The following is an 11,471-nucleotide window of genomic DNA, read 5'->3' as shown; positions in this document are numbered from 1 at the left end:
AGCAAGCTTAAAGATGTACTTATATTGCAGATCCTAATCTCAAACTAAGCCATTCAACATTCTGTTATTTTTTAAAACTCAAGGATAACGTTTTTCCAAGGTCGATCGAAATACGTAGTACCATTCGCTGTTTACGTTGTTTTGTGAAGTACAAAAAGTGTAATCATAAAGCCTTATGTGTAATATTTAAATTTCCTCCCTTCATGTTTTCCAATATACATACTATAATTATATTCAGAAAAAAAAACTTACTAGTATACAAATACTTCAAACTAAACGAGTAAAGTTCAGTTTAAACGTGATTGTCCATATTTAAAGACAGGTATTTTCTTTATAACTTTGTTATTAGATTTGACATTCATCAAAGTACATGTAAGTATACAATTATATACTTTATGATATAAGAACAGCAAAAGGACTTCTCACATGTATTTGGCAATGATTATATACTAGCTTCATATTTAATAGACCAACGCTTATCCATACAACCTGCCTTTCTGAGAGTCACATGGAATCGTAATTAAATTATGTTAAACTAATAGTTTAGTGTTTTTATTAATTGACAAAAATGATAATATGTTAATTAGTAGAACCTGCATAATGTTTTATATAGGACATACAAGAGCAAAATGTATTCTGCTTTTGTTAAGTGACTTGTTATTGTTTAATTTTTTGTCCATTTATCTAAAAATAGATATTTAATTTATTTTCAGTGTCTTAAATTTTTGATTCAATATACAGCAAGATGTATCTTTTTTTATGATAATATTGCTCTTTTCTTGAAATGTTCTTACGTGTACATTGGTTGTTATTAAATCTAAATTAAACTAGATTTTCTTATATATTTTGAAGTAAAATAACAAAATAGAAAACGTATTTTCTGTTTTTAAATTATTTTAAACAAATTTAAAGCGTTACTTGTACAATATTAAAAACGAAATAATTTTATAAATCTTTATATGGATAATCATCATTTTATTGCAATCTAAATAAGTTTGTTAGTTAATTTCGTTTTATACTTTTATACTTATGATGGTGCATGAAATACTAACGCTTTTCTACCTCAGGAATAGATTACCTTAGCTGTATTTGGCAAAACATATAGGAATTTTTGGTCCTCAATATATACTTTTCATCTTCCTACTGTATTTGGCTTTTTTAACATCTTTTTTATTCGAGCGTTATTGATGAGTCTTTTGAAGACGAATAGGATTTTGTCCATGCTTTTCCGTTCTAAATACAAATTCTTTATTAACTTACTATTATTTTGTTCCTTTCATGTTAACGGAGTTTCCGTCTTTCTTTCGTGATTGTTTTTTATTAATTGATTGATTCGATTGATTGATAATTGATTTGTTGTGTTAAACGCACTTTACACCACTATTAGCTATATCGATGTGCTAATAGTTATCAAAAGTACCAGGATTATAATTTTATACGCCAGACGCGCGTTTCGTCTACATAAAACTCATCAGTGACGCTCAGATCAAAATAGTTAAAAAGCCAAATAAATACAAAGTTGAAGAGCATTGAGGATCCAAAATTCCAAAAAGTTGTGCCAAATACGGCTAAGGTAATCTACTCCTGGGGTAAGAAAATCCTTAGTATTTCGAAAAATTCAAAGTTTTGTAAACAGAAAATTTATAAAAATGACCATATAATTGATATTCATGTCAACACCGAAATGCTGACTACTGGGCTGGTGATACCCTCGGGGACGAAACGTCCACCAGCAGTGGCATCGACCCAGTGGTGTAAATAGTTATCAAAAGTACCAGGATTATAATTTTATACGCCAGACGCGCGTTTCGTCTACATAAAACTCATCAGTGACGCTCAGATCAAAATAGTTAAAAAGCCAAATAAATACAAAGTTGAAGAGCATTGAGGATCCAAAATTCCAAAAAGTTGTGCCAAATACGGCTAAGGTAAACTACTCCTGGGGTAAGAAAATCCTGAGTATTTCGAAAAATTCAAAGTTTTGTAAACAGAAAGTTTATAAAAATTACCATATAAGTTTTGATTGATGGAGTAAGCATAAGTTCCCGGAGTGAACCGCTGAAAGTTGGCAGTATCATTGGTGATCCTAGTCGATTGAGTCGGAACCGAACTCGCTGTAATCTATCTCATTTATTTAATAATAATATGCCTTGTATTTCATATACTATCTTTCGACGATATATAAACACTTACGAGGAAAGGTAACACCCGGTCAACGAAAGCTTATTTTCTGTTAAGCCAAGGTGGTCCAGTGGTCTAGCGCGTCGGATACAGTGCAGGCGATTTGGTGCTACGATATTGAAGTAGAACGAGTTCGAATCTCGGCCAGGGAAGAACAAACAATTTGCGAAAGCAAATTAACAGATCTAACATTGTTGGTTGTTACCTTTCCACGCCAGTTTTAATTTAGCGTCGTACTACAGTTAATGATATATATAAGGCATGAAGATGTTACTTTTACAGATCAGCTAAATTATCTATAGTAAAGGATCCTACAAATAAATGTAAGATACAGTCGCAGAAATAATTATATCTATAAGTACGTCTGAACCAGTGACAACTCTACAACAGATTTATCCATCGGATCTCCAGCAGTGATGGTGATACATGGCTGTGTACATTCTGTATATACAACTTGTCTAAACATCAACCCAGCAATGTTAGGTCTGTAATGTTGATTTCGCAAATTTAGTTTTTCTCTCGCGTGGATTCGAACCCCTGCTACTGAGATATCGTGACACCAAATCGCCTGCACTGTAACCAATGCGCTAGACAATATATGAGCTAGAGTTAGATGAGGGGATAAGGTCTCTGGCCAATGCTAGGCGGAGTGTGCATCTCTCAAGGTGTTCTTCAATCGGATGCATCACCAAATAAAATGGTGCTTAAAGTACACAGAATTTCATTAAAAGTTTAACATATTTATTGATGTTGTATAAAAAATATATTTGTAGCTACAACTACATAAAGTAGGAGTAAAAGTTCAACATATTTTTTGATGTTCGATAAATCGTATGAACTTCTATTCCCAATTTTGATTTTTCTAAATGATTTGAAATGTGACGTTTTCAAAATCGTGCCCTGCTCTTAAAATATGTCTTTTGATTGGGCAGTTTCTTTCTTTTGTATAAAATGATCGATGGTTATTTAGTCGGATGTTAAATGATGTTTCTGATTGATCAACATATTACAACTTGCAAGTTCCACACGTTATATATATATATATAACTCGTCTAAACATCAACCCAACAATGTTAGATCTGTTAATTTGCTTTTACAATTTTTTTTTGTTCTTTCCTCGCCGGGATTCGAACATATGCCACTGAGATATCGTGACACCAAATCGCTTGCACTGTAGTCGTCCCGCTAGACCACACGACCACCTGGGCTTCATAAAAATGAAGCTTTCGGTGGGCGGGTGTTACCTTTCCATGTCAGTTTTAATCTAACGGCGTACTACAGTACATGATATATAAGGCATATATATATATCTGTGTGTGTGTTTCATAGAATATTTGAAAAAATAAACATAAAGGGGTATTCGATGTCAAATTTGTATTTTTCGATTTGACTCAAATTTTTATATTTAAATGTATCAGCATTTCGTATGTATTTTAGTCTAAGCACAATATAATTAACTATTGAAGTATCCATTTAAGATTGCCGATGGTCAAATAACCCGATACAGCATAGATATAGACATAAACAGATAGCGAACTCGTGCAATTGAATTTTTCTAGGACTTTTTGATTGAATATTACAGGTTTCCAATATATGTTAGTCATCGTTTTTACCTGTAAAAGAATTTTTAGGATCGAATCAGTTAATCAATTGTTTTTTTCCTTGTTTCACTTTCAATTTTGACATTCTTTACCTTTTTAATAGCTGAAAAAGGGATTATTCATGCGTAATTAATCGCCAGCTAATGGGTTAAATTGAAATTCACGTGAATACGGTTTCATTTAGATCGACTTATCCACTTTCGAATTATCCAATTTCAAGTGAATAATTCGTCGTCCATGTTTCTTATCTTCTTTTGAAAACATTGAACCACTCTGGTTGCTAAAAGAAAATTATTGTTTTACTTTTTCACTTTCATTAGTGATTGAAGAAAAAAAAAAGTTATAATATTTTTTGAATCTTTCAACATGTTCAATGTGAACTAGCTACGAGACATATAAAAATAAATCATATTTTGTAATATGTCTCGTAGCTAGTTCACATTGAAAGATTTTTATAATCTGAAACTGTAGGATGCGGTTGAAAAAAATTAATCAAATTTTCTGAAAAAGTTATGTAAAGGAAAGTTTTTTTATTATATCATTATGTGTAACACGTAATTATTTAGATCTCCACTATACGTTCTCTGAAAGCATGTGTTTATGTAAAATGAAGTTACAGGTGAACGAATCTGTATTTTTTTGCAAAATATTGGTTACAATTATCCCCGCTGTTGCATTTTTTCCTATAGTGTAAAGACGGTGTAAAAAGTTGATCTTTTGCGACGCTGAAATAAAAATTTCAAGTTGGCAAAATGTAGGACTTACGTCAATGACCTTGATTTCCTTTTAAATGTTTTTTTAGGGGGTCTATCAACCAGTTTATAATCAGTTTACAACACATCACTGACACAACATATGAAGTAATATTACCTTAAAAAAGCGTGACGGTAATACTATTACGTCTTGCTTTCAAACAAAAGGATAATGACCAAATTAAAATGTAGAAAACAGCCACAGATCAAAAAGTTAAACCCGCATTCTCTCATAATTGAATACTAGTAGATACCTGTGGCTATTGAAAATTCTATAAAAGGCAAAAAATTATACATACTAAAAAAATCATTGACATTGTCTTTGAAATGCATCCACGGATAACAAGTGGAAATGCCGGACGGTATTATCTATAGTAAAGGATCCTACAAATAAATGTAAGATACAGACACAGAAATAATTATATCTATAAGTACGTCTGAACCAGTGACAACTCTACAACATATTTATCCATCGGATCTCCAGCAGTGATGGTGATACATGGCTGTGTACATTCTGAATATACAACTCGTCTAAACATCAACCCAGCAATGTTTGGTCTGTAATGTTGATTTCGCAAATTTTGTTTTTCTCTCGCGTGGATTCGAACCCCTGCTACTGAGATATCGTGACACCAAATCGCCTGCACTGTAACCGATGCGCTAGACAATATATAAGCTAGAGTTAGATGAGGGGATAAGGTCTCTGACCAATGCTAGGCGGAGTGTGCATCTCTTAAGGTGTTCTTCAATCGGATGCATCACCAAAAAAATGGTGCTTGAAGTACACAGAATTTCATTAAAAGTTTAACATATTTATTGATGTTGTATAAAAATATATTTGTAGCTACAACTACATAAAGTAGGAGTAAAAGTTCAACATATTTTTTGATGTTCGATAAATCGTATGAACTTCTATTCCCAATTTTGATTTTTCTAAATGATTTGAAATGTGACGTTTTCAAAATCGTGCCCTGCTCTTAAAATATGTCTTTTGATTGGGCAGTTTCTATCTTTTGTATAAAATGATCGATGGTTATTTAGTCGGATGTTAAAAGATGTTTCTGATTCACCAACATATTACAACTTGCAAGTTCCACACGTTATATATATATATATATAACCCGTCTAAACATCAACCCAACAATGTTAGATCTGTTAATTTGCTTTTACAATTTTTTTGTTCTTTCCTCACCGGGATTCGAACATATGCTACTGAGATATCGTGATACCAAATCGCCTGCACTGTAGTCGTCCCGCTAGACCACACGACCACCTGGGCTTCATAAAAATGAAGCTTTCGGTGGGCGGGTGTTACCTTTCCATGTCAGTTTTTATCTAACAGCGTACTACAGTACATGATATATAAGGCATATATATATATGTGTGTGAGTGTTTCATAGAATATTTGAAAAAATAAACATAAAGGGGTATTCGATGTCAAATTTGTATTTTTCGATTTGACTCAAATTTTTATATTTAAATGTATCAGCATTTCGTATGTATTTTAGTCTAAGCACAATATAATTAACTATTGAAGTATCCATTTAAGATTGCCGATGGTCAAATAACCCGATACAGCATAGATATAGACATAAACAGATAGCGAACTCGTGCAATTGAATTTTTCTAGGACTTTTTGATTGAATATTACAGGTTTCCAATATATGTTAGTCATCGTTTTTACCTGTAAAAGAATTTTTAGGATCGAATCAGTTAATCAATTGTTTTTTTCCTTGTTTCACTTTCAATTTTGACATTCTTTACCTTTTTAATAGCTGAAAAAGGGATTATTCATGCGTAATTAATCGCCAGCTAATGGGTTAAATTGAAATTCACGTGAATACGGTTTCATTTAGATCGACTTATCCACTTTCGAATTATCCAATTTCAAGTGAATAATTCGTCGTCCATGTTTCTTATCTTCTTTTGAAAACATTGAACCACTCTGGTTGCTAAAAGAAAATTATTGTTTTACTTTTTCACTTTCATTAGTGATTGAAGAAAAAAAAAAGTTATAATATTTTTTGAATCTTTCAACATGTTCAATGTGAACTAGCTACGAGACATATAAAAATAAATCATATTTTGTAATATGTCTCGTAGCTAGTTCACATTGAAAGATTTTTATAATCTGAAACTGTAGGATGCGGTAGAAAAAAAAATCAAATTTTCTGTAAAGGAAGGTTTTTTTTAATATATCTTTATGTGTAACACGTAATTATTTAGATCTCCACTATACGTTCTCTGAATGCGTGTGTTTATGTAAAATGAAGTTACAGGTGAACGAATCTGTATTTTTAGGAAAATATGGGTTACAATTATTCACGTCGTTGCGTTTTTTCCTATAGTGTAAAGACGGTGTAAAAAGTTGATCTTTTGCGACGATGAAATGAAAATTTCAATTTGGCAAAATGTAGGACTTACGTCAATGACCGTGATTTCCTTTTAAATGTTTTTTTAGGGGGTATATCAACCAGTTTATAATCAGTTTACAGCACATCACTGACACAACATATGAAGTAATATTACCTAAAAAAAAGCGTGACGGTAATGCTATTAAGTTTTGCTTTTAAACAAGAGGATAATGACCAAATTAAAATGTTGAAAACAGCCACAGATCAAAGATTTAAATCCGCATTCTCTCATCATTGAATACTAGTAGATATAACAATTTCCACCTGTGGCTGTTGAAAATTCTATAAAATGCACACAATTATATATAGTAAAAAATCATTGACATTGTCTTTGAAATGCATCCACGGGTAACAAGTGGAAATGCCGGACGGTAGAACATCAAGTTCATTCTTACACGCGGGAGGAATATTTGTGTCATGTTTGTTATTATAAGCAGACTATTATTTGATGGTTATCAAATGAAGAATCAAGTCAGCATGGTCACTCAGGGTAATTTGAAAGTTTAATACTCTAATAAAAAAAAACAAGACAATATAAGATGTAACAATATTGACTTCTGATTGGCGTCCTTTCCCAAAATTAGATTTAAATTAATTTTAAGAAGTATGTATATGATAATGATACAGAGATACATGTAACTATGCATTAAGTTCTTTGTGTTTATTTTTAAGACAAATCTGTTCAACCGTTTACGACACTTAATATTATGAAAATCTATTATCGGGTTATTAGAAACCTGCATTATTATATCATATTTCCTCTTTTGTTATGATAAGCCACACCATGTAGAACGCCACATGGGGGGTGTCGGCTATGTTTGACACGAGGTGGCAATTTCGAAGCGAAGAAAAACTGTCCAAGTAAGTTCAAGTATCAAAATTTCTTTATTTAGAATTCTTAGTACCATATAATGTACTGCTTTTCCGTTCTTAATACAAATTCTTTATTAACTTACTTTTATTTTGTTCCTTCATGTTAACGGAGATTTCCGTCTTTCTTTCGTGATTGTTTTTTATAAATTGATTGATTCGATTAATTGGTAGTTGATTTGTTGTGTTAAAGGCACTTTACTCCACTATTAGCTATAACGTTGTGAAAAGTTTTGATTGATGGAGTAAGCATAAGTTCCCGGAGTGAACCGCTGAAAGTTGGCAGTATCACTGGTGATCCTAGTCGATTGAGTCGGAACCGAAATCGCTGTACTTTATCTCATTTATTTAATAATAATATGCCTTGTATTTCATATACTGTATTTCGACGATAGATAAACACTTACGAGGAAAGGTAACACCCGGCCACCGAAGGCTTATTTTCTGTTAAGCCAACGTAGTCGAGTGGTCTAGCGCGTCGGATACAGTGCAGGCGATTTGGTGCTACGATATTGAAGTAGCACGAGTTCGAATCTCGGCCAGGGAAGAACAAACAATTTGCGAAAGCAAATTTACAGATCTAACATTGTTGGTTGTTACCTTTCCACGTCAGTTTTAATTAAGCGTAGTACTACAGTTAATGATATACATAAGGCATGAAGATGTTACTTTTACAGGTCAGCTAAATTATCTATAGTAAAGGATCCTACAAATAAATGTAAGATACAGACACAGAAATAATTATATCTATAAGTACGTCTGAACCAGTGACAACTCTACAACATATTTATCCATCGGATCTCCAGCAGTGATGGTGATACATGGCTGTGTACATTCTGAATATACAACTCGTCTAAACATCAACCCAGCAATGTTTGGTCTGTAATGTTGATTTCGCAAATTTTGTTTTTCTCTCGCGTGGATTCGAACCCCTGCTACTGAGATATCGTGACACCAAATCGCCTGCACTGTAACCGATGCGCTAGACAATATATAAGCTAGAGTTAGATGAGGGGATAAGGTCTCTGACCAATGCTAGGCGGAGTGTGCATCTCTTAAGGTGTTCTTCAATCGGATGCATCACCAAAAAAATGGTGCTTGAAGTACACAGAATTTCATTAAAAGTTTAACATATTTATTGATGTTGTATAAAAATATATTTGTAGCTACAACTACATAAAGTAGGAGTAAAAGTTCAACATATTTTTTGATGTTCGATAAATCGTATGAACTTCTATTCCCAATTTTGATTTTTCTAAATGATTTGAAATGTGACGTTTTCAAAATCGTGCCCTGCTCTTAAAATATGTCTTTTGATTGGGCAGTTTCTATCTTTTGTATAAAATGATCGATGGTTATTTAGTCGGATGTTAAAAGATGTTTCTGATTCACCAACATATTACAACTTGCAAGTTCCACACGTTATATATATATATATATAACCCGTCTAAACATCAACCCAACAATGTTAGATCTGTTAATTTGCTTTTACAATTTTTTTGTTCTTTCCTCACCGGGATTCGAACATATGCTACTGAGATATCGTGATACCAAATCGCCTGCACTGTAGTCGTCCCGCTAGACCACACGACCACCTGGGCTTCATAAAAATGAAGCTTTCGGTGGGCGGGTGTTACCTTTCCATGTCAGTTTTTATCTAACAGCGTACTACAGTACATGATATATAAGGCATATATATATATGTGTGTGAGTGTTTCATAGAATATTTGAAAAAATAAACATAAAGGGGTATTCGATGTCAAATTTGTATTTTTCGATTTGACTCAAATTTTTATATTTAAATGTATCAGCATTTCGTATGTATTTTAGTCTAAGCACAATATAATTAACTATTGAAGTATCCATTTAAGATTGCCGATGGTCAAATAACCCGATACAGCATAGATATAGACATAAACAGATAGCGAACTCGTGCAATTGAATTTTTCTAGGACTTTTTGATTGAATATTACAGGTTTCCAATATATGTTAGTCATCGTTTTTACCTGTAAAAGAATTTTTAGGATCGAATCAGTTAATCAATTGTTTTTTTCCTTGTTTCACTTTCAATTTTGACATTCTTTACCTTTTTAATAGCTGAAAAAGGGATTATTCATGCGTAATTAATCGCCAGCTAATGGGTTAAATTGAAATTCACGTGAATACGGTTTCATTTAGATCGACTTATCCACTTTCGAATTATCCAATTTCAAGTGAATAATTCGTCGTCCATGTTTCTTATCTTCTTTTGAAAACATTGAACCACTCTGGTTGCTAAAAGAAAATTATTGTTTTACTTTTTCACTTTCATTAGTGATTGAAGAAAAAAAAAAGTTATAATATTTTTTGAATCTTTCAACATGTTCAATGTGAACTAGCTACGAGACATATAAAAATAAATCATATTTTGTAATATGTCTCGTAGCTAGTTCACATTGAAAGATTTTTATAATCTGAAACTGTAGGATGCGGTTGAAAAAAATTAATCAAATTTTCTGAAAAAGTTATGTAAAGGAAAGTTTTTTTATTATATCATTATGTGTAACACGTAATTATTTAGATCTCCACTATACGTTCTCTGAAAGCATGTGTTTATGTAAAATGAAGTTACAGGTGAACGAATCTGTATTTTTTTGCAAAATATTGGTTACAATTATCCCCGCTGTTGCATTTTTTCCTATAGTGTAAAGACGGTGTAAAAAGTTGATCTTTTGCGACGCTGAAATAAAAATTTCAAGTTGGCAAAATGTAGGACTTACGTCAATGACCTTGATTTCCTTTTAAATGTTTTTTTAGGGGGTCTATCAACCAGTTTATAATCAGTTTACAACACATCACTGACACAACATATGAAGTAATATTACCTTAAAAAAGCGTGACGGTAATACTATTACGTCTTGCTTTCAAACAAAAGGATAATGACCAAATTAAAATGTAGAAAACAGCCACAGATCAAAAAGTTAAACCCGCATTCTCTCATAATTGAATACTAGTAGATACCTGTGGCTATTGAAAATTCTATAAAAGGCAAAAAATTATACATACTAAAAAAATCATTGACATTGTCTTTGAAATGCATCCACGGATAACAAGTGGAAATGCCGGACGGTAGAGCATCAAGTTCATTCTTACACCCGGGAGGAATATTTATGTCACAATTGTTATTATAAGCAGACTATTATTTGATGGTTATCAAATGAAAAATCAAGTCAGCATGGTCACTCAGGATAATTTGAAAGTTTAATACTCTAATTAAAAAAAAACCAAGACAATATAAGATGTAACAATATTGACTTCGGATTGGCGTTCTTTCCCAAAATTAGATTTGAATTAATTTTAAGAAGTATGTATATGATAATGATACAGAGATACATGTAACTATGAATAGTTATTTGTGTTTATTTTTAAGACAAATCTGTTCAACCGTTTACGACACTTAATATTATGAAAATCTATTATCGGGTTATTAGAAACCTGCATTATTATATCATATTTCCTATTTTGTTATGATAAGCCACACCATATAGAACGCCACATGCGGGGTGTCGGCTATGTTTGACACGGGTGGCAATTTCGAAGCGAAGAAAAACTGTCAAAGTAAGTTCAAGTATCAAAATTTCTTTATTAGGAATTCTTTGTAACATATAATGTAC

The 11,471-nt window shown here is 32.2% G+C and overlaps 1 protein-coding gene across 1 annotated transcript in view; it reads left to right on the top strand.

Annotated features, from left to right (window-relative positions):
• Positions 1–280: 280 nt before the first annotated feature.
• The window catches only part of LOC134707439 (zinc transporter ZIP10-like), a 31,294-nt gene continuing 20,103 nt past the window's right edge, over positions 281–11,471 (top strand). Inside the window, exon 1 of the mRNA XM_063567180.1 lies at positions 281–372. The gene's annotated coding sequence lies outside the window, so the exon portion shown is untranslated. The remainder of the gene's footprint in view (positions 373–11,471) is intronic.

This window comes from Mytilus trossulus, chromosome 2 (genome assembly GCF_036588685.1).
Source record: "Mytilus trossulus isolate FHL-02 chromosome 2, PNRI_Mtr1.1.1.hap1, whole genome shotgun sequence".
Taxonomy (NCBI): Eukaryota; Metazoa; Mollusca; class Bivalvia; order Mytilida; family Mytilidae; genus Mytilus; species Mytilus trossulus.
This window is presented reverse-complemented; position numbering and strand designations above follow the sequence as displayed.